The following is a 23,572-nucleotide window of genomic DNA, read 5'->3' on the forward strand; positions in this document are numbered from 1 at the left end:
CACGGAGCAATGGATCCAAACTACAAGAAAGAAGATTCCACCTAAAGATTCCTGACAGTAAGAGCTGTTTGACAGTGGAATTTGCTGCCAAGGAGTGTGGTGGAGTCTCCTGCTTTGGAGGTCTTTAAGCAGAGGCTTGACAACCATATGTCAGGAGTGCTCTGATGGTGTTTCCTGCTTGGCAGGGGGTTGGACTCGATGGCCCTTGTGGTCTCTTCCAACTCTATCATTCTATGATTCTATGACTATCATCAGTGCAGGTAAGGGGAAAAAATAATTTTAATTTTTATCATCTACAATACCAACTTATTTATTTTACAGTACAGTACATTGATTATTGCTTTCATTTTATGGATCAACGGTCTCGTTAGATAGTAAAATTCATGTTAAATTGCTGTTTTAGGGCTTGCTTTTAAAAGTCTGGAAAGGATTAATCCGTTTAGCATTGCTTTCTTTGGAAAAGCGCACCTGGGTTTTGGAACGGACTTCCCGAAAGGATTAAGTTTGAGAACCAAGGTATTTGAAAACCGCACTGCGAAGGCGCTCAGATATTCATTTGAGATAAACTGCAGTACTAAACAAAAGAAGCTTCAGAGATCTTTTTTTAAAAAAAAATTAAGCCTTTTTTTGAAACGCGTGAAGTTTGAAGAAATGCATGCTGTTATATTTTAATGAGGTATTTGCACTAGTAATGTCAAGGCTGGACGCTGCCATTAGGCTGGAGGATGCAGGATGCCTGAGGCTACAGCAATAGTGAGGTATCATTCAAGCACAGCCAGCTGTCAATTATTTAGTTTATTATTACATTCTCTACCTTGGGTGGGAGACACCATGTGGCTTTTCTGCCTTAGGCACCAACATTTCTTGGTCTGATTGTGAAGTTGTTGTTGTTTTTCTTTTCTTTTTTTTAAGAAAAGGCGGATACTGACAGCCGGTTATATTTTCCGCCCTGGAGCATGAGAGAAAAGGGGAAGTCAAGGCAGCCTGAGTTGCTAAATATGTACTTACTCCTAAAAGTGGGCTCAACCCATGACTGCGTGTGTTTGCTCAGAACTCTCTCTAAAGCAGTGTTTCCCAACCTTTTTTGGGCAAAGGCACACTTGTTTCATGAAAAAAATCTCGAGGCACACCACCATTAGAAAATGTTTAAAAAATTAACTCTGTGCCTATATTGACTATATATATATATATATATATATATATATATATATATATATATTATATATAAAGACTATATATAAAGTATATATAAAGACTACGGATTTGTGTCACTGCCCATTTCCATGAAAGATTTATTCATGCATTTTGCACAATGCCACAATCCCACATGCAACTTTTAAAAAGGATGGGAAACACTGGGCTATGCAGCTGAGGGTGCACCGCTTATTGCCAGCAGTGCAAAATAGCTCTGCTTTGCTAATACCTGTTTAGCTGAGTAGGAAGGAGTTACAGTCCAGCAGCGTAGTCCTGTGTTATCCTAGTGCATTGGCCTTTTCAGGAAATTGGAGTCAGCGGGCACAGTTGTGAAAGCAGGGGACAGATTGGAGGTTTCAGCCTTGGGTATCTGGATGCCTGGCCTACCCAAAGATGGAAAGCAAGGGCAGAGGAGCAGACCTGGTTGCTGTCTGACTGTATGCTTAGAGCAGGGCTGGAGAAGGGGCGTGGGGCGGGGCTGACGTTGTCGGTCATCTGGAGGCCTGCCCCGGAGAGACGGAGGCACGCACTCCCCTGGACCACCTTGACGCGCATGTCGTAACCCGGGTCACCTCAGTCGTGCGAATGCGCGCCCAGCCAGGCCTCCCCCGCCGCGCTTCCCATTGCTGGGATTTGCCCGGCTTTCAGTCTCAAGGGAGGGAGGGAGGCTGCTCAAGACGCGAGTCGGAGGGGCGGCCTTCCGGCGGCTACGAGGGAGGATTTCGCCCCGCCGCCTCCACGACCAGGCCTTCGCTTCACCCAGGCGCCCCATCCCTCCACCTTTTGCACACGCCTCCTTCCCGCACGCTTATGCACCCGTTCTTACGTGCAAAAGGCGGCGGCAACTGCAGCTCCTCCTCCTCTAGAGACGAGGCGGGTGCTTGCTGCTGCTGCTGCCACTCGCTGGAAGCTCGCGATGGCTCTCCGTCAGCGAAGGCTTAATGGTTCCTCCCCTCCTCCTCCCCCCCGCTTCCAGGACGAATGGTACAGCCGGAGAAAGAGCGACACTCGAACTCCCGTGAGGAGGAGGAGCCTCCGACTCCCCTTAACACCTTCCGCGCCAGCTGCGGCTCTCCCTCTCTTACAACAGCCCTTCACATTTCAAGCGGTATCTCCTACCACTTTAAAGAGCGGCGACTTACCCCCCCCAAGGAATCCTGGGAACTGTATTTTGTTAAGGGTGCTGAGAACCGTTAGACTCCCACGGCACACCAGGCAACATCTAGTGTGCCGCGGAACACCGGTTGGGAAACACTGCTCTAAAGCAGCAGCAACAACTTTTTTACATCTCTCTTCACTCTGTGAGTCCTCAAGATCAAATCCCTTCGCAAAGCGTAGATGCTGTTACTAGAGGTTCTGAACCTGCTCAGCGTAACGATGCCAGCTCCCAGGGCTGAAATTTCACGACGAGAAAAACTCTGTAGATTTCAGGGGCTTTTAAAATACGTTTATTACTCACACAGCAGTCCAACGATAGAGAAATAGTTGCCCACTTTCTGCCCTAGGCAATCGGAAGGCGTATTTAAACTGCATTGGCCATCGTTACTTTTGAGTCATAGATGGATGCATTCGTTTGTTATACAGTGGTACCTTGGGTTAAGAACTTAATTCGTTCTGGAGGTCTGTTCTTAACCTGAAACTGTTCTTAACCTGAAGCACCACTTTAGCTAATGGGGTCTCCTGCTGCCGCTGTGCCGCCGCTGAACGATTTCTGTTCTCATCCTGAAGCAAAGTTCTTATCCTGAGGTAATATTTCTGGGTTAGCGGAGTCTGTAACCTGAAGTGTATGTAACCTGAAGCATATGCAACCCAGGGTACCACTGTAGATAGATAGATAGATAGATAGATAGATAGATAGATAGACAGACAGATAGATTTTTTAACATATCAGTTCCAACAATCATTTAACATAACTTCTTATCTTATGCAATATTTTAGACTTCCGTCAACAACCTCTGATTTTCTGTTCTTTATCACTTGTTCTACATTTCTTAATTTCTCTATTACTTTTAATTGCCCTTAACTAATCATTCTTTTCAAAGTCTTCCTTGCAATATTTCACAAAATCCTCCTTACAGAACTCCTTGCAGTCCTACTAGCGTAATCTGTTTATTACAATTGCTTTTCAAATAGTTCAAATATTTACTCCAGTCCTCTAAGACTCTCTGAGCCCGCAGGTTTCGAATCCTTCCTGTTAGTTTATCTAATTCTGCATAGTCCATTAATTTCCTTTGCCATTCTTCTTCCGTCGGTAATTCTTTCTTGCTTCCATTTTTGTGCCGCATCCGTTTGTTTAATTAGGTCATTAGCTCAGCACTGTTCTCCCTAGTTGCTATCTTTCAAAACTGCGCGATCCAGGGTTCTAAATCATAGGGTAGGGACAGAGCAGGCTCTCAAAATATGGGTGGTTCGGGAGGTACATGCCCTCTAGGATTGTGTCATCAGGCATGCCTTGATCTCTTCCTTCACAGGATGCTGGTGGCTTGGAGGACAACACTTGCAGGCAGCTAATAAGAAGCAGAGAAACATAGAATTTGATAGTTGGAAGGGACCCCAAGGATTATCTAGTCCAACCCCCTGAAATGCAGGAATATGCAGCTGTCCTATATATGGGGATCGAACCTGCAACCTTGGCATTATTAGCACCACACTCAAATCAGCTGAGCTAAATAAAGGGCTATCCTGGCCAGGGCCGTATTTAGGTTTGATGAGGCCCTAAGCTACTGAAGGGAATGGGGCCCTTTATGTGTCCAGCTGTCCTTTGTCAGCAACAAATTGTCCCTGTTTTTTGTGTTGAATATATGCTACATGGTAATTTATGGACCTAATAGGTATCTAAAGCCATATGCACATGCAGAATGTAGGCACCCTATATATAGAAATGAGCAAACCAGTGATATTTTAGGGAGCAGGCTAGCAGGCGGGACCCATTACTTACATCATAGGAGCCTACACAACACAAAACACTGTTGCTGTATGTAGGTTTTATTTTATTTGTTTTTTATCTTATATTTTGGAAATGTAAATCCAGTTTTTTCCTTTAAATTTTTAAAATTAATATAAGCCTGTTTAGCTTATACTGTAACTAAATGAGTCATAACACTGGTTGGTTTCTGCGAGAAAGGAATGCCAGTCAAATGTACCATTAGCCTCATCCAGCAAGTTCTTAGTTTCTTTCTGTCTTAAGACAGTAATTCCCGTATTTTTCGCTCTATAACACACACCTGACCATAGCACACATGTAGTTTTTAGAGGAGAAAAACAAGGAAAAAAATATATGCTGCTAATAATGCAGAAGAGGGGTTTAAGGGGAGAAGGAACATGCGTGAGGTGTGTGGAGATGGATGCTGCTAATAATGCAGGAGAGGGATATAAGGGGAGAAGGCTCCTCTCCTCTCCCGCTTTGCTCCTTTAAAACAAGCAGGCTCTGCTTCTCTCCTTCCTCCCCGGCTCAGCTCGCTGAAAAGCTTTGCTGCTATTTAGCGAGCTGAGTGGGGAGGAGAGAGGGACAGAGAGCATGGTTGATTTAAAGCAGCCAACCAGACAGGAGCCGCTTACACCTGTGTAAGCGGCTCCTCTCCCGCTTTGCTGTTTCAAAGCAAGCCATGGAGGAGGGAAGGAAGGGGAACCATGGATCCTCTGCTCACGACTGCAGCAGATCCCCCCCACCATCCATAGGCATTTGTTCCATAACACGCACAGACATTTCCCCTTACTTTCTAGGAGGAAAAAAGTGAGTGTTATGGAGAGAAAAATACGGTATATGCTGGCCAGTATTTGTCAGTCTTACGAGATTTCATTTTTATTGGCATTGTAACTTTTCGTTAGCTTCCCTGGGAATCTGTAGAAAGGTGGAGTTAAAAGTAATAAACTTCCTTAAAAAATAATTAAAGGTTTGAGCAAGCCCTGGGGCCTCATTTGGCAGTGGGGCTTGTCTGTCTTGTACATTCAGCTTTGTAGATTAATATTAACTTAGTTTAAGATTCCCACTGCACCCCCAGCTAGGTAACTGTGGCTGTGCACAATGTCTCACACCTAGACTGTACATTTCAGGCTGCTGCTGATGGAGGACTGAGTGCTACCTCACATTTCACTGCTTGTTCAAATACATCCTGCGTCATGCTGTGACTTCTCTTCCTCCCAAGCCCTGTATGGCATGGAAATAAGCGTCTTCCTTTATGCTAACTCCTGGATGCAATCTCCATGTGGGTTGTACGTGCTAGAGCACTTCAGCACCCTCCACAATCCACAAACTGCCTCAGTTTTGTTCTGCCAACTCATAATTTAAGCGCCGGCATATATTTTAGAATCCTGCCCTCAAAGCTCACTGTTCTGTTTCTATTTTCCTGCTATGCTTCTTGTGATATCTGTAAGACACTTGCATATATGGGCTTAGTTAAAAAGTGTGAAACATATCTCAAGGCTCTGGAGAAAAATAGTGGAAAACTGCATAAAGGTGGGGTTTTTTTCTCTAGAAAAGGGAGCAAGACACTGTTCTCTGACTACAGTGGTGCAATCCAAATAACATCCTGTTGCAACAGGAAGGTCACATTCATGTGGACAGCAGACGCTTGGCTATCCTAAACTTGCAACCCAAGGATTGTGGAGTACGTAGGTAAGGTGGAGCTGGGAAAATCCTTTGTTGTGAAGAATGCCTACCGTATTTTTTGCTCTATAGGACGCACCAGATGATAAGATGCACCTAGTTGGAGGGGGGGGGAGGAAACAAGAAAAAAAATATTCTGAATCCCAGAAGCCAGAACAGCAAGAGGGATCTGGGATAGCCTGGCTTATGGGATAGCCGCTGAAGCCTCTCCCGGGCTGCGGGATGAAGGCTCCCCCTGCCCGGAAGAGGCTGCGCTCTGTACCTTCCCCCATCTCCGTCAAGAACTGTGTGCTCTTTAAAGGGAGCGCGGCTCAGGGGGCTTTTCTGGGAGGTGGGGGAAGGGACAGAGTCGCGCGCTCTGTCCCTTCCCCCCACTTCCCACAAGAGCCGCATGAAGCCTCCGCAGGACAGTGGGGAGCCTTCGTCTCGCTGCCCTACGGAGGCTTCGCAGGGGCTATCCAAAAGCCAGAATAGCTTTTGGTCTAGCTTTGCACGAAGCCTCCACAGGGCACGGGGAGCCTTCATCCCCGTGCCCTGCGGAGGCTTCTGGGACAGCCCGCGAAGCCTCCGCAGGGCAGCGGGATGAAGACACCCCGCTGCCCTGTGGAGGCTTTGCGCAGCTAAGCCTGAAGCTAGAACAGCGAGCTGGAGCGCTGCGCAGCGCTCCCTCTCCCTGTTCTGCCTTCTGGCTTAGCCGCGCAGCCTGCATTCGCTCCATAAGACGCACACACATTTTCCATTACTTTTTAGGAGGGAAAAAGTGCGTCTTATAGTGCGAAACATACAGTACTTGATCCGCTCATCACCCCCCCCCCCCAATCTCCCTACAGTGAAAGGATGGTGGAAACTTGTTTTCCATCATTCAGTCTTCATCCTATCTTTTTACCCTGGAAGGCCTCACAAAGAGCGTAGCTGGAATATTGATGGCATGCTATCACAATACAATTCCGCCCCCCCCCCCACTCTTCAGTGATTGTACTTGGCTAGAAAGATGCAATACAGAAAAGTGGCCTTGACACCAATCTCCATCAATTGTCATCTCTGACGTCATGACATAGACCTGGAGATGCTCTACAATGAGGGCTACAGGGCAAAAGCACTAGTAGTGAAACTTAAAATAGAACTAGGATGTATTCAATACTTGCTTTTTTTCTATTCGGGAACAAGATGGCTTTCTGGATTTAATGCAAACCCACAGTGCTTTCTTTTATATTGCTGTTTTGTGACATGCTTATCTGGGTGTTCTCCTTATAGCATGGTTCAAGAAACCAGAGCAATTGTTGAAATAAGCTTTAACGGTCCAATTTCTAGTAGCAATGATTAGTCTCGAACACAATGGGCAAGATAAATGGTTCCAATGCCCCGCAGCTCCAGGACCAGAGTTATTTCTAGGTTCTCATCAGCAAATTTCTCATCGGTTTACGTATTACATGTGCCTGATCATACACATGTGATAGGTAAGGAAGTAAAATACAATGGTACCTCGGGTTACATACGCTTCATGTTACGTACGCTTCAGGTTACAGACTCCGCTAACCCAGAAATAGTGCTTCAGGTTAATAACTTTGCTTCAGGATAAGAACAGAAATCGTGCTCCGGCAGCGCAGCGGCAGCAGGAGGCCCCATTAGCTAAAGTGGTGCTTCAGGTTAAGAACAGTTTCAGGTTAAGTACGGACCTCCGGAACGAATTAAGTTCTTAACCCGAGGTACCACTGTACATATGCAAAGCATGAGTTGCTACTTTGGGGTGGATCAAGAATGCTTGTGTTCCTTTAATGATACTGCTGCAGAATTTGAATTTCTCATTGTTCTATAGTAAGGGTTGTTTCAGATGGTGGTGCTATCTCACAAATGTGTCGTTCCTTTAATGATACTGCTGCAGAATTTGAATTTCTCATTGTTCTGTAGTAAGGGTTGTTTCAGATGGTGGTGCTATCTCACAAATGTGTCGTCTGGATCTGACTTTTCTGTGCATGCAGATTAAATCTAATGTTTTCCATAGCTATACCACTGATTCTCACCCATATCTCAGTCCTTTGTGACATGTTTCAGTGCTGTGTGTTCTAAACCCTCCCCCAGCCTCTACTACCCAATTAGCTACTGGGCCCAATTCAAAGTGTTGGTTTTGACCCATAATGCCTTAAAAGGCTCAGGACCGCAATAACTCAAGGACTGGCTCTCCCTGTATAAATCTTCCCAAACTCTGCATTCATCCTCTGAGGCCCTTCTCTGTGTGTCTCGTCCACATGAGGTCCAGAGGGTGGCAACATGAGAACGGGCCTTTTCTGTAGTGGCTCCCCATTTATGGGAGCCACTACAGGGAGGTTTACCTGGTGTATTTTTAGGCACCGAGCAAAAAATGTTCCTCTTCAACCAGGCCTTGGGCTGATTAAGATTCTAAGTCTTTTAAATGTGTCTGTGGGAAGGGGGGTATTGTTTTCTGTTTTGTTTTAATTATTTACAGTACTTGTTTCTAGCCTGTATTTTATTCTTTGAAATGCCCTGAGATCTTAATGATGATGGTATATACAGGTGAAACTCCAAAAATTAGAATATCGCGGGGAAAGTTCATTTATTTCAGTAATTCAACTTAAAAGGTGAAACTAATATATGACATAGACTCATGACATGCAAAGTGAGATATGCCAAGCCTTTATTTGTTATAATTGTGATGATCATGGCATACAGCTGATGAAAACCCCAAAATAACAATCTCAGAAAATTAGAATATTAAATTAAAACAGCAAAACAAGGATTGCAAATAGAGCCATACTGGACCTCTAAGAAGTAGAAGCATGCATACAGTGTATATCTAATAAATAATAAATAAATAAACCTCTTCCTACTCTGAGCAGGTGCATAGGTATTTATACATATTTAACCTTAAAAAAATCCTACATAAAGTATAATAATAATAATAATAATAATAATAATAATAAGCAAATGTTAGCTGTCCTTAGTTTCACAACAGGCCCAATGGAGACTTATGCTTTGGGGGTGGGGGCAGAGGGAGGCAACATCCATTTCCATTTGTTTTTTAATACTAATACAGAGTTCTTTTGCAATACTGATTTTTTTTTTTTAGATACTGAAATTATCATACAGAGAAATGGCACAAGACCCATATAAAGTTCCAAAGTATGTACTCTGCATGCATTGGGGCTTTGAACGAATGGCTCCTCTCACCTGAAATTGCACCGTGTGCATACAAATGACACACATGACAAACTGTTCACCCCCCCCCCAAAAAAAGTGCTAACAAGTTTCCACTGCAGATGCATAAAGGATTATGTTCACTTAATGGATTTTCCAGGGTAAGAGAAAATCCGGATTTAATGTAAAAAGTAGAGGCTCGCATTTTGATGACGACAGCCTCCTGCAGATGGTGCAAACACATGTGTGCAAGAGCAGCACCAATTCCATACTAAACCTCCATCTGGAAGCACCTTAATTCAGCTCAGAGGCTACGGTACAAAACCCCTGCAGGGTGCTGTTGTTCTATCACAAAATGCTTACCAATGCCATTTGCCTCTGATTCACTCCTACCAAAACTGCTTGGCCTATTGCGCTCACAAAGTTTTCCTAACCAACCATTATGTCTGGACTTCTACCTACAACTCTGAAAAGATATGTAATATAACATTATTGTACTACATATTTAATATTATTGTAATAATTCCTATATGAGCTAAAGAATGTTTGCATCCCTGACCCGGTCCTTGCAGTACCTTCGTAAGAAAAGGCCCAAGGGCTGGCTGCAAATTTCAGGCCCCTCTTTTCTTCTCAGTTGGAGTGTACTGCTTGTCAATGGCAATGTGTCACGGGGGGGGGGGCGTGCCCATTATAAATCTTGGGTATATACTCATTCATAGCTGTCAACCGTCCCTTATTTGGCGGGAAACGCCCTTATCCCAGCGCCGTGTCCCGCTGCTGTCCCTTATTGATGATGTCCCAAGTTTCATGCTCGCCCGGCTTGGGAGGGAAGCAGCGGCTCAGGGTCCTTCGCTGTGAGAGACAGCGCGCGCTGGTGCCGTCGTCCTGGCGCGAGGAGTTCCATCAGCCCTTCCCCGCCCGAGAGAGGGGGGGAGGGAGACTCTTGCCCACGCTGCCTGCGAGCCCAGAGGCAGCAGCGGTGGTGGCAGCTGAGGAGGTGGCCTGAGGGAGGAGGAAGAGGAGGGGATGGGGAGGGACGCAGAAGGGCGGTGCTTCAGCGGCCGCTGCTGAGCCGCAACCGCCTCATGCCGGATTGACAGCATCTGTCAATCCTACCAATGTATGTAACTCTTTACAACAGCAAAATCCCTTATTTTGGCTGCTGGTCCCTTATTTTCAAATTTGTAAGTTGACAGCTATGTACTCATTCCATCTTTTCTCCAGTTATGCTACTACAAAGCCTTTTCCCACTCCTATTGCTTATTAAACACCAATTATTGCTGTTAACATGCCTCTTATTTATTTTTATGCACCTGGTGTTTTGTGAGCATATCTGCAATGAATGCCAGACATGTTTAACCAGAATATTTTGGGACTATACAAAGGTTTGCGTGGGGTCGTGTGTGTAGTAAGGAGGTACTGTGCGCTGCAGTTTCAACTACGCAAAACGTTTCGAAATTTCAATGGATTAAGAAATGAATGAAAGCAGATGGGTAGAACAAAAGGTAAAATTAAAGCAGGCAGTTTTACAGACACTAACATTACTGAGCTCTAGGACTATGATTAGCTCATTACTGTGAGCAGTAGGGAGTGGTAAAAAGCTGTCATAACCACTCTTCTCTTGATGAGGAACCTACATCTTTCTTTCTTTCTAAATCATGGAACTGTGGACTAATAAAAATAATAATAATAATAATAATAATAATAATAATTTATTATTTATACCCCGCCCATCTGGCTGGGCCTCCCCAGCCACTCTGGGCGGCTTCCATAAAAACCAAAAATACAGTAAAATGTCACACGTTAAAAACTTCCCTGAACAGGGCTGCCTTAAGATGTCTCCTGAATGTCAGATAGTTGTTTATCGCTTTGACATCTGCTGGAAGGGCGTTCCACAGGGCGGGCGCCACTACCGAGAAGGCCCTCTGCCTGGTTCCCTGTAGCTTTGCTTCTCGCAGTGAGGGAACCGCCAGAAGGCCCTCGGCGCTGGACCTCAGCGTCCGGGCAGACTGATGGGGGTGGAGACGCTCCTTCAGGTATACTGGACCGAGGCCGTTTAGGGCTTTAAAGGTCAGCACCAACACTTTGAATTGTGCTCGGAAACGTACTGGGAGCCAATGCAGGTCTTTCAAGACCGGTGTTATATGGTCTCGGCGGCCGCTCCCAGTCACCAGTCTAGCTGCCGCATTCTGGATTAGTTGTAGTTTCCGCGTCACCTTCAAAGGTAGCCCCACGTAGAGCGCATTGCAGTAGTCCAAGCGGGAGATAACCAGAGCATGCACCACTCTGGCGAGACAGTCCGCAGGCAGATAGGGTCTCAGCCTACGTACCAGATGGAGCTGGTAAACAGCTGCCCTGGACACAGATTTGACCTGTGCCTCCATGGACAGCTGTGAGTCCAAAATGACTCCCAGGCTGCGCACCTGGTCCTTCAGGGGCACAGTTACCCCATTCAGGACCAGGGAATCCTCCACACCTGCCCGCCTCCTGTCCCCCAAAAACAGTACTTCTGTCTTGTCAGGATTCAACCTCAATCTGTTAGCCGCCATCCATCCTCCAACCGCCTCCAGACACTCACACAGGACCTTCACCGCCTTCACTGGTTCTGATTTAAAAGAGAGGTAGAGCTGGGTGTCATCCGCATACTGATGAACACCCAGCCCAAACCTCCTGATGATCTCTCCCAGCGGCTTCATATAGATGTTAAAAAGCATGGGGGAGAGGACAGAACCCTGAGGCACCCCACAAGTGAGGGCCCAAGGGTCTGAACACTCATCCCCCACCACCACTTTCTGAACACGGCCCAGGAGGAAGGAGCGGAACCACTGTATAACAGTGCCCCCAGCTCCCAGCCCCTCAAGACGGTCCAGAAGGATGCTATGGTCGATGGTATCAAACGCCGCTGAGAGGTCCAGCAGAACTAGGAAACAGCTCTCACCTTTGTCCCTAGCCCGCCGGAGATCATCAACCAGTGCGACCAAGGCAGTTTCAGTCCCATGATGAGGCCTGAATCCCGACTGGAAGGGATCCAAATGGTCCGCTTCTTCCAGGCGTGCCTGGAGTTGTTCAGCAACCACTCGCTCAATCACCTTGCCCAAGAATGGAAGATTTGAGACTGGGCGATAGTTGGCCATCGTGGCCGCATCTAAAGATGGTTTTTTAAGAAGCGGTTTAATAACCGCCTCTTTCAGCGGGTCTGGGAAGGCTCCCTCACGGAGGGAAGCATTCACCACCCCACGAAGCCCATCGCCCAGTCCTTCCCGGCTAGCTTTTATAAGCCAGGATGGGCAAGGATCCAGGAGACAGGTGGTTGGTTTCACTCGTCCAAGCAGCCTGTCCACATCCTCGGAGGTAACAGATTGAAACTGATCCCACTCAACTTGACTAGACAGAACTCTAGCACTCTCCCGCCCCGGCCCTGCTCCCACGGTGGAGTCTACTTCTTCCCGAATCTGGGCGATTTTATCTGCAAAAAACTTTGCAAAATCATTGCAGGAGAACATGTGGCCCGTACTGGGCCCCGATGTTGCAGGTGGTTCCGCTAAATTGTGAACCACCTGAAAAAGTCTCCTGCTGCTGTTTTCTGCAGATGCAATAATATCTCCTCTCAGTCTCCTTTCTTTCAGGCTAAACATACCCAGCTCCTTCAGCCACTTCTCATAAGGCTTGGTTTCCAGAACCTTGATCGTCTTGGTTGCCCTCCTCTGCACACGTTCCAGAAGTACAAAACTCTTGCAGGTGGGTGGGAACTCAAAACACATCCCAATGAGGTGCTGAGTAGCCACAAAATGAGGACTCACTGTTGAGAAGATGGAAACAAAAGGGGTATTGAGAACCACCTCACTGTTTGGATAGGTCATTTTTTAAACTCACACTGAGGAGCTCTTCCTCAGTCCCGTTGCTGTGCTGCTGGCTAAGTGTGTTATCCAAACCCCGGCTTGTGAATTGTCTCTGCCAGACAAACCGTGAGCCCTAAACCCAAGAACAAACCTTGGGTACAACCACGAGCCCAGGTTCGGATGACATGCTAAGCCCAAACCATGTGTGCTTTGTTTGTATGTGCTGCATTTTGCTTTTAAAAAATAATTATGGGTTGTTTTTGAAAATGAAAATCTATATATGGATAGTTTATTTTCTATTAGTTTGCACTAGAATTCCACATCCCTATAAGTTGCTCAAATTCTTAGGCAACTGGGCATCTTTTATTTTTTATACCCCACATTGATCAACAAAATTATTATTTTCTTGTGAACCACCCTGATATCTTTAGAGCAGGCATGTCCAACCCGTCAATTGTGATCTACCAGTCGATTGCGGGGTGTTCCTGGTTGATTAAAAGAAAAGCAAGAAGCAAAAAAAAGCTCAACTACTTTGGGTCTTCCTCCCCAGTGGTGGAGGAACCCATACTGGCACCCGGGGCGGCGCAGTCTGAACGGAATGCCGGACATGCGCAGTCTGTATGGGCTGCCGCTTGCACAGCGACTGTACAGACTGCCGCGCAAGTGGCAGCCTGTATGGATGCATGTATGGACGCCACGTGAGTGGTGCCCATACAGACTGCGGGCACCCTCAGCCACTCTACAGCTGGGGGGAGGCAGGGGCCATCCTGTCACCCCTCACAGAGTGCAACCTGGGGCGGCCTGCCCCCTCTGCCCCCCCCTTCCTACGCCACTGTTCCTCCCCAAAACTTTGGTCAATCCAATGGGTAGACCACTGCCAGTTGTGTTTTTTTTTATAGTGGGAGTAGATCGCAGTCTCTTGGGAGTTGGACATGCCTGCTTTAGAGGAAGGGCAGTATATAATAATAATAATAATAATAATAATAATAATAATAATAATAATGGCTTAGCTCACAGCAGTGCAGCAGGAGTGCCGTGTCCACAGTAAATGTTTGGCTTACCATTACTTGTGAACCGGGTTTATGCGGCTTCAACATTAAACCACCCTGCCCCATTTTGATTAACATCCAGTATGATGAAGAGTTCTGGAGCTGGCTCACTATTTGCGGACATTTTGGCTGGCCCTCTAAAGGTAATGTGGATTTTGAAACACACACACACACAGAGCTTTTTTTTCTTAAAAAACATTTAGGGGTACTCTCATTTTCCTACTCATATTGAAATACTGCTCCTCAATGAGGCAGTTAAATTCACAAAATGTTTAGGGGTATGTGTACCCCTGCATCCCCCCAGAAAAAAGCACTGTGTGTGTATATATATAATATATTGTTAATCCACGCCCCCCCGCAGTTATTAAATGCACACGAGTCCAAGCTGGGAAACCCTATTTTTCTTTTAATTTAGGAGTGTGTGTGTGTGTGGGGGGGGGGGAATTGGTCGTCGTCCCTGCCCTCATCTAATACAGTATAGAAGAGAAAACTCAGCCTTTTCAGCAATGAGGAATTTAAAAAATGTCCACTAGAAGCAAATATAAAAGCAGTGCTATGCGAACCACAAGAAAGAGATTCCTTGTCGCTTGCCTTTAATGTTAACCTCCTACCCTTTTCCCGCCTCATGGGCTTGATTTGTCCTGCATGAATGGAATAGGAACTACAGAAGGTGGGAATTGGCCTAAGGTGAGACGGCTATCACAAGAACACCGCCTACCTAATTGGGCCGCGTGGGCACTTAATAGAGGTGAGCGGGGCGGGGCCGGGAGGAAACAGCCCTTGCCCTTGAGAAAGAAGGCGCCGCGAGCGTCCTGCTCCGGACTGATAGGCCAAACGCGCGGCGCGTCAGGGAGCGCGCGCGGTGTCGTCACGCTCAGCTTCGACGTGCCAGTACGGCGCAGCCAATCGGGATCAGGAGAGGTGTCAGGCTGGCGCGATTCAAACTGGGAGGCGGTTGCCAACGGCCGTGCGAAGCCGTTGGGTGACTGGAGAGCGCCTGTCTCTGCGGGCTGAGGGAACAACGGTTCCGCGACGGCAGAAGGGCATTTCCTCTCACGCCGACGCCGGTAGGTAACGGGGGTGGGTGGGTCGGTGGGGGTCTCTCTGGTCCCAGGCCGTCGGGGCTCTTAGAGGACGCTTGGCGTGGAGCGAACATCTGACAGAAAAGGAGTGAAGTGGTTGGAAAGAGCAGGGCGGGCGTCCTGTAAATAATTGAAATAGCATTATTATTATTATTATTATTATTATTGCAAAATTATTGTTGTTATTATCTATTATTATTAATAATAAATCTGCGTAGTTACGAAGATAACTAGCTATTGTGGGGCGAGAATGTGGAAGTTTCCAAATTTCTCCCTTCAAGTATACTTGCGTCATATATTTTACTTACTCATTTATTTTATTTATTCTGCGCCCCACTCCATAAAACCTTCCCGCCGTAGAAAGTATTGCCTTGTTTTTGGAAATATATATATATATCTTGCTCAGCCCCATTCACTTCTGAGGAATGGTGATGGGAGGCGAGGCTTGATGAAGGTTTCTAGCTTCATGATTTCTAAAGCGACTGAAAGCTTGCGCATCTTGATCTAAATCCCCCAAATGTATTTTATATAGTTAAGTTTTTACCTTTCTCTTCTGTACATTTTATTTTATTGGCTGGTGGCTGATGCAAATAACGTTTATTTTGATTCTTGCGCATCATTTCGTGACTGTTCTGGTTTGCTTCACAAGGGTATTGCCCTGTATGGATTTTGGAATTCCTCTTAATGGGCCAACACCACTACCTTTATTTTTTCCCTAATGTCTGTATGAGTTACTAATATAAATGATAGAAGTGTCAAATAGTAACATTTTTCTTTTATTTATACAGTGCTGTTCAGGTGCATGGTGTTTTATACTCTGCAATGGGCTTCCCTGCTTTGAGGAACTTAAGGTCTAGAGTTTTACACAAGGAGGCAACAAGACGCGTCAGGCCTGTTCTCAGTACGAAATGAGATCTTAAAAACAGTGCTGAAAGTCTTGGAAAAGAAAATGATTTGTTTCAGGGGAGGAATTTAAAGGAAATGAGGGAATTGGAAACACAAACACCCCCGTGTTATTCATCTTGACTTCCATGATGAAACAAAGGAAATAAATGTACGAAATAAACATTAATAAGATATTATGGGAGGAATCTGCAGGTGTTGGGAACAGGTAGGGAGAAAGGGCAGAATCCTTTTAGGAAACAGAACACATTCAGTACCTTCAGATTGTGGCAATGGATGAGCAGAGATCACAGGCAGGTATGTTTTAGGACCTGAAGGCAGAAAGATAGGGTGGGCAGGCCTCCCACAGGTTTTTGAATGTCTTATGTAGATTTTTTTTCAATTTTGTTGTTCTGTATGGGACAATGACAATAAAGATTATTGTATCGAAGGTATAGATAGACAAGTGAGTAATTGCTGGATACAAGAGTAAACAGGAGGTCAGCGTAAGGAGAGGCATCACGTGAATCTTGAGTAATGAGAGAGGTGGGTTTGGTTCCAGAGTGACAATGGGCATTCGAAGAGGAGATTGTTATAGCCACAGCTGGAAGTGCATGAATTAAAGTTTTTGCTGACAGTGGAGGACTGGATTTTTGCAAAATTCTCTTTGGAGAAATGACCTTGATAGACAGAATAGCTGAGGGCAGAGAACAAAATTTCTGATGGAGCCCAATGGAGTAGAGGAAAGCTGAGGAAGAACTTCCCTCTGTGAAAAGGTTGAGTGAGCAATAAGGTCAGGACAGAGTTGCAAGAACCAAGAGCATAAAGGTTATCGAGAAAGATCAACTATATAAAATGTAGCAGTGCACTCTAGGACAAAGAGAAGTACTGTAGAATCATTTTTATTTGGCAGCAGAATAATCACTGGCCATTTTGGTGAGGGCAGAAGTCAGATTGTATGTGTGTTAAAATAAGAGTAGGAAGGCTGAGTCAGCAGGAATAAGTGGTGCGCTTTCAGGAGTTCTGAGGAAAGCACAGAAGAGACACCAGGCACTGGTTGGGGATGGCAACATGGGTCAAGGGATTCTTTACCACAAGATGTACTAATGGCTGCCAGGTTGGATGACTTTAAAAGACGATTAGATAAATTCATGAAGCATAAGGCTGTCAGTGGCTACTAGCTACACTGGCAAGGTTCCTCCTCCACTAATAGAGACATTATGGCTTGGAATACCAATTTCTAGCTGGTCCTTTGGCCTGATCCAGCTGAGCTCTCTTTTTTGTTGTTTCTTTCTTTCCCCCCAGAAAATAGTGGCATGTTTGAATGCAGTACAGAAGGAGCCAGTGGAGAATTATAAGTTGATTAGATGGTGGAGAGGAGGGATAATGACAAGGCAGTGACAACCAGAAGTTGAAATGGGATAGGATCAAGGCTAGTCAATTTGCCAAATATGGGCTGGAATGCATCTCGTTCCTGCATGATAAGAACTTCTCCTTCCCTTCCTCTTTTTGCTAAAGTCCTTGCCCTGAGGACAGCAGTCCTGCTTGCAATTATTCCTTCAATAATCTGATAACACCTGCTTCTTTTCTGTGTCTTAGGAAATTCATTCTTTAAGGCCTTCTCATGCTGCTGTCTGAGCCTCCAGGGTGCAGGAATCGAGGAGCGCGGGTATCATATTGCCTTCTAATAGGTGCCTCTTGTATGATTGTGAAACTTTATGACAGTGTCCACGCTTAGACTTAAGCTTAAGTATGGTTTATAGCTAGTGTTATTAGTTTGTGCACGAGCTCCCTGTTGGTGAAAGCAGCTTGAGCAATTTCTCCCCAGTCCAGGAGCTGCAAACTATGAAGTATTGGCTTAACGTTTGCATCCAAACTAGCACTTGTGGCTGCTTTTCCCACACATAACACATTTGGGAACTTAGGTGTGTTCTTTGGTTCCTGATCATGGTCAATTAAGCTGATTTGCTTATGTTGCATCTGAAACTGGCCATTGTAATGTTACTGTTATGTTGCTGTTTATATGCCACCTTTCAGCCAAAAGATACCTACAAAGACAATAATGCAAATACAAACAATAAAATAGTACAAATTCAAAACATTTCAACAGTGTTAAAAAGCAAACACATCCATGTTCCTGCCCCAAAGGCAAATAACATTCCTTACAAACATGTTAAGAGCAGGCAAAAATACTTAAGCACCATCTTTGTTTTATGGGGGTCCCGGGTGGGGTGGGGCAAGGCACTGTGTCCCCTGTAGTAATGCCTGCCATACAGCATCTCTTTTTATTACTGTCTGGAATAGATCTTATTGATATTCAACTGACAACATTTGGCTACTGGCTAATGAATTAAAATAATTTATAGGCAGTTTCATATTAAAAAAACTGATGTGGTTTACCAACTAAAATTCCGTTATTGTTATTATTAAACTGAACCACTCTTCAGCAGCGGGTTCTAGGGTGGTTTACAACCTAAAATTCAGAATACTCTCCTTCGCAATACTCTACGGTGTTCCCCCTCCCACCTGTCTCCACCCCTACCCCACCAATGGTCTTTCAGGATTCCATGGCTACTGAGCATGCTTAGCTTCCACTGGGTTATCTTAGTGCCCCCCCCCCCCGGTTTAGGGGGTGTTAAGAGATTTTCTCCCTTATTTCTGCAGAGCTCAGATTGTTGTCTGTTTATGACCAAATTCTAATTTAAACTCATTGGTCTATGTGACCTCACTGAGCTGTAGAATTTCTGAATCTGGGCATTCCTGAAGATGCCTGTGACTTGGAAGAGGTTGAAATGGAGTCAGCCACTCAACATATGGGAATTGCCTATAACTAATCCTGTACAAGACTGAGCAGCTAGCTTTGACCCACGGTAAGAAGAACACCTATGATTTGCTGCTTTTTCTTGTGCCTTATCTGTGACCTTTCTGAAAACATGGCATTTACAAAGCTTTCATGGATTTGCAGAAGAAAGATGTTCTGTTGAGTAACCTTGGCTAACACATATGTATGGTGCCTGTCAAAAATGCCTTTCCATTCTCATTTCTCTGCAAAAGTTTTTATCCCTGGTTTTTCTAAATTTGCGGTATTTAAAATAGGTTTCTTCCTTCATTGTATTAATAATTTTAAAAAGGAAATAAGACTATAGGCCCACAGTGTTTCCTATGTGGATGAAATAGTGACTATAATTGGATTGAAAATGACAGTACAGTGGTGCCTCGCAAGACGAAATTAATTCATTCCGCGAGTTTTGTCATCTTGCGATTTTTTTCATCTTGCGAAGCACGGTGTCGGGAAAGTTTTGGAAAAGCTTCAAAAATCACCAAAGTCTTTAAAAACCTCAAAAAAGGCTACCACACCGCGTTCTATGAGTTGCTCCTCGAAGTCAAGTCGCAACTGTATTAACGGTGTTAAGAAAAAGGAAACAAACTTGCAAGACGTTTCCGTCTTGCGAAGCAAGCCCATGGGGAAAATCGTCTTGCGAAGCAGCTCAAAAAACAAAAAAACCCTTTCGTCTAGCGAGTTTTTTGTCTTGCGAGGCATTCGTCTTGCGAGGTACCACTGTACTACTTTGCTGCTATCCAGTATGTATTTACTTAGGAGTTAGACCCATGAGTTCAGCAAATCTTACTTCTGAATAGACAGGTATATGATTGTGTTGTTGGTAATAATGGGTAATATTTTAACGTAAGTATTTGGGGCAGGGGAAAAGAATTGTTTTGTGCTTCCCCAAGCGCAAGTAGTAGCCTTTTGCGGAATATTCAGACATGGCACTTTCTGCAGTATCTACTTGTATTAAAATATACAAGTAGATACTGGCAAGTTTTGATTGTTAAAGCAGCTTGCATTTACCCCAAGGCAACAGCTATGGCTCCTTGTCAGCAGGGCTTATTGCAAGAATTTTGTTTACATTCCTGCTATTTCCACACCAGTCTTCATCCAAGCTAGTAGCCATCAAATACCACAAATGCTCATTTGAGCAAACCTCTTGTAGTCATCAGTGCCCATTTAAATGAATATCTTTAGCTATTGCCTTTACTCTGGGCTTTCATACAACTAATTTCTCACTTGACACAATAATCACATTTTTGTTCCTGTTTGCACGCTGTAATACTGAAAGCTTCAGTCAGTTGTACAAATGCATTTCTCTCATTGGTCCAGATTTATAGCTGGGAGAGAGAGGTCATATCTGGATTTTCTTGGTCTGGCGTTTTGAGTAGTTCTTTATCAGCATTACATCCACCATAGTCAGACTTACAATGATATAAGGAGTGCAGGGTTACTTCAGCCTGCAGATTTGGAGAGCCATTAATGGTGGTAATTTTGTCTGGAGTGGCAGAAATGGAAGAGGGAAAGGAATAAGGTGATAAAAAGACAACAGGCAATTTCTTCCAGGGGAAAAAATGTGACATGGGCATAGAGATTGCCAGCCTTTTTGGCCCATGATCACATACTCATGCTAGTTGTTTCTTTTTGCCCCTCTCCTGGATCAATCTCCCCTTCTGTCTTGGAAAGACCAAATAAAGGGAGTGAGGCAGAAAGCTCCCTTCCAAGGGATCTGGGTAAAAGTCAGTTTTCACCAGAATTAGAATAAATATGCTTGAATTTGCATCATGTGAAGTGTAGTTTGTTAAGGGTGCTCAGAATTGTAGCTCTGAGAGGGGTAAACTAGGAGACAAGTGGCTTCTGGGACCTGAATTGTGGGTGCCAAAACAGAAGGTCTACTTGCCACTGCGGGGGGTCGGCAACACTTTTTATTTATTATTTTGAAAAGCATGAACTAATATGCAATTCACATGACACATTGTTAACATCGCATTGTTAACAGAAATTGTTAATACATGTTTAATTTGGTGTTTATAATAAAAATATTGGTACCAAACTTCATTTTTCAAAACACTGTACTCCAGAGCTTTCTAAACATTTCATGTTGGGGACACCTTTTAGATATGCAACACTTTGTGACACAGTGATTCAGTTTTACTAGCAAACTGGAGGCTAAACTAACCCCTTTCCAGTCCCTTGGGGAGCATTTGTGCGACACGCCGACACATTAACGTATTGCGACACACAGTTTGGAAAGCTCTGCTCTACTCTTTATTGTTAAACTCCTTAACGTATTGTCCTTCCTTAACATAAACTTCAAGGCTTCTAAGCACATACATTTCTGTAATCCTTGAGTGTCAACCAGGTGCAGAAAATGGCACCCAGACCTCTTGAGATGCTTGCAAATGGAGAATCTTTCGGCACAAAATGCGCCTAGAGCCCTGCTAATTTCGAACCCTGGGATGTGCCCTCTCTGCTCTCTGATTCCTGTGACATCCCCCTTTCTTCAATCTACCTGGTCATTCCATGTTCATCCTTCCAGTCTTCCAAATCACACCCCTTTCTCTTCTTCCTTCTTAGTCACTCAGTTTTCTGTTCAGCTACTTAGCTGCTAAGCTGAGTCTCAAAAGCACAAAGCTGAAACGAAATGAGAAGGAACGCTGCTTCTCCAACTTGCATCAATTCTATGTATTTTTCGAGGGTTGGGGTGTGGGGAAGATAGTCACCCTTCCACCTCTTGCTGAACTGTGCAGCAAGCAAGGTTGAAATTACTTGGGTTTTGCCCTCAAGGTGACCCCAGAATTAAGTTCTCGAGACACCTTAAAACCCCCATCTAATCCTTGGGCAGATCTTACAATTTATTTCCTAATGGTGAGGTATATAGAAGGGTAATGTATAGGCATCAACTGTAAGTCTGAGAGTTTTTCTTATTGCATAGCACTAGCTATGTGGTATGTGATTAGAAACTTGGAAGCATTCATCTATAATGGAAAAAAATAATTGGCATTTTGTTTGAGTGGGGCAGAGAGGCAACATTCTTTCAAAAACCTGTTCTTCCTGCAGAGATGAAAACAGGGCTATTTCTACTTTCCTTTTTGTGCTTTCCATAATTTATATTTCAGCTGCTGGCATAAATTGCTAAGATACCAATATTTAGACTCTTGATAAAATAGTTGGCATTCCTGTATGCAGCCTACTAGAGAGGCTAGCCTTTTCTGATGGTTCAAGAGGCTGAAATGGAATCTGTTACATGTGATTTTGAATAACAGACTTAAACTTTTCCCCATTGTAACAGTTGAAAGGTTCTTGGGCCTGGTTCATATGTGCTAAAATACTCCATGTGGGGTGGCTGCAGCTACATTGAGAAATAAGTGATATATGAACCAGTACAGTCATACCTTGGGTTAAAGTTGCTTCACGTTGAACGTTTTCAGGTTGCGCTCCGCGGCGACCCAGAAGTACAGTGGTGCCCCGCAAGACGAAATTAATTCGTTCCGCAATTTTTGCCGTCTAGTGAATTTTCCGTCTTGCGAAGCACGGTTTAAACGGCTTAACAAAGTCGCAAGACGTTTTCATCTTGCGAAGCAAGCCCATAGGGAAATTCGTCTTGCGAGGCAAATCGCGGACAAAAAAACCTTTCGTCTAGCGAGTTTTTTGTCTTGCGAGACATTCGTCTTGCGAGGTACCACTGTAATGGAACGCATTACTTATGGGTTTTGCTGCAGACACTCAAAATGATGTCATGCGCAGAAGTGGCAAATCGCGAGAGGCGCTGACGCAAGTTGCGTTCTGTTCGGAATGCAAACGGGACTCCGGAACAGATACTGTTCGCATCCAGAGGTACCACTGTACCTGTAGTATTATGTTGTTGCACGTCACCCCAGTCTCCACGCAGTAAAAGATTCCAGCTGCTAGTGCTAAATATCCCAAGTTTGTAGCTTGAAGTTTTACTTTTATTAAGTTGAAACAGAAGCTCTTTGGTTAGGTGTGGCCGTTGATTCTGACCATCATGCAGAGAAGTTAACGTAACGTGTTAAGTAGTAGAGTAGTCTGAAATTGGCTTGTTTCAACAAACCCTAGTTAAGATTAAGTACAGATTGTCTAGGTTTGGGTGATGCAGCAAGTTGTGGTTAATAAATAATGGAAGCAAAAGCTTTGGCATTTCTTGTGGCTCTGTCAGAGAGAGAGCATGTAAACCCAGAGGGATACTAGGCTCGTTTTTATAACAGTAAACTGCGATGTGACATTATGTCCAGGGTGGATTTGATTTAAATTAAATCAGTAGTCAGTAAGACTTGATTTAAATCCTTTTTTTTTTTACAGAAAGGTTCAACCTTGCTGGCATCCTCTTAATATTGACAACCGGAGGAAGGTTTCATTTTTGGAATAATAAATTTTTACAGTTATATCAAAAATTACTGATTTGGTTATACTATTTGAAATACATAGACAGATAATTATGAAATCATTGTGAGGTTTAATAAGTTAACTGTTTATATTTGGACAACTTTTCTGCTATACTTTATTGGAAGGAGAAAAATAACCATTTTCTTAATAAAAATTTAAACAATTTATTTCACTAAAACAATAACATTATAGCATATGGATCCAAGTTTGTTAACTAATGTGGTTAAACGATTTTTTAAATAAAAAAAACACCATAGACTGAGTTTTAGCACACATAAAAACTTAAAACAAATCCTTATTTCCTGATGAATAGCCTTTGGCTAGAATGTAACTTAAATAGAGAATTATCTTTAGAAAGATTTTTCCTCCAAAAGCATTTTATTTTAAAAATCCGATTTAAATTTTTTAAAAATCTGATTTTTTTTTATTTTATATATATATATATATATATATATATATATATATATATATATATATATATATATATATATTCATTGATTTTTATCCGTCCTGATTATGTCTGAACCTAGCGCAGT

The 23,572-nt window shown here is 44.1% G+C and overlaps 1 protein-coding gene and 1 long non-coding RNA gene across 5 annotated transcripts in view; one reads left to right on the forward strand and one right to left on the reverse strand.

The window, feature by feature from the left end:
• Window positions 1-23,572, forward strand: part of RACGAP1 (Rac GTPase activating protein 1) — a 69,887-nt gene that overhangs the window by 21,864 nt on the left and 24,451 nt on the right. The window contains exon 1 of one of the 4 annotated variants that reach the window (XM_081181368.1): window positions 14,753-14,908. The exons of 1 other annotated variant lie outside the window; for it this stretch is intronic. The gene's annotated coding sequence lies outside the window, so the exon portion shown is untranslated. Of the gene's footprint in view, window positions 1-14,752; window positions 14,909-17,475; window positions 17,497-18,518; window positions 18,676-23,572 lie in introns of those variants that run through there. 2 more of the 4 variants (XM_081181370.1, XM_081181369.1) reach the window with 2 other exon arrangements.
• Window positions 257-14,548, reverse strand: LOC308580247. Its single transcript, XR_014004747.1, has 4 exons — window positions 14,433-14,548; window positions 12,591-12,752; window positions 2,450-3,701; window positions 257-1,057 (listed from the first exon to the last, which is right to left on the reverse strand). It is a non-coding gene; the product is annotated as an uncharacterized lncRNA (long non-coding RNA).

Source organism: Podarcis bocagei (assembly GCF_964188305.1).
Source record: "Podarcis bocagei genome assembly, chromosome: 2".
Classification (NCBI taxonomy): Eukaryota; Metazoa; Chordata; class Lepidosauria; order Squamata; family Lacertidae; genus Podarcis; species Podarcis bocagei.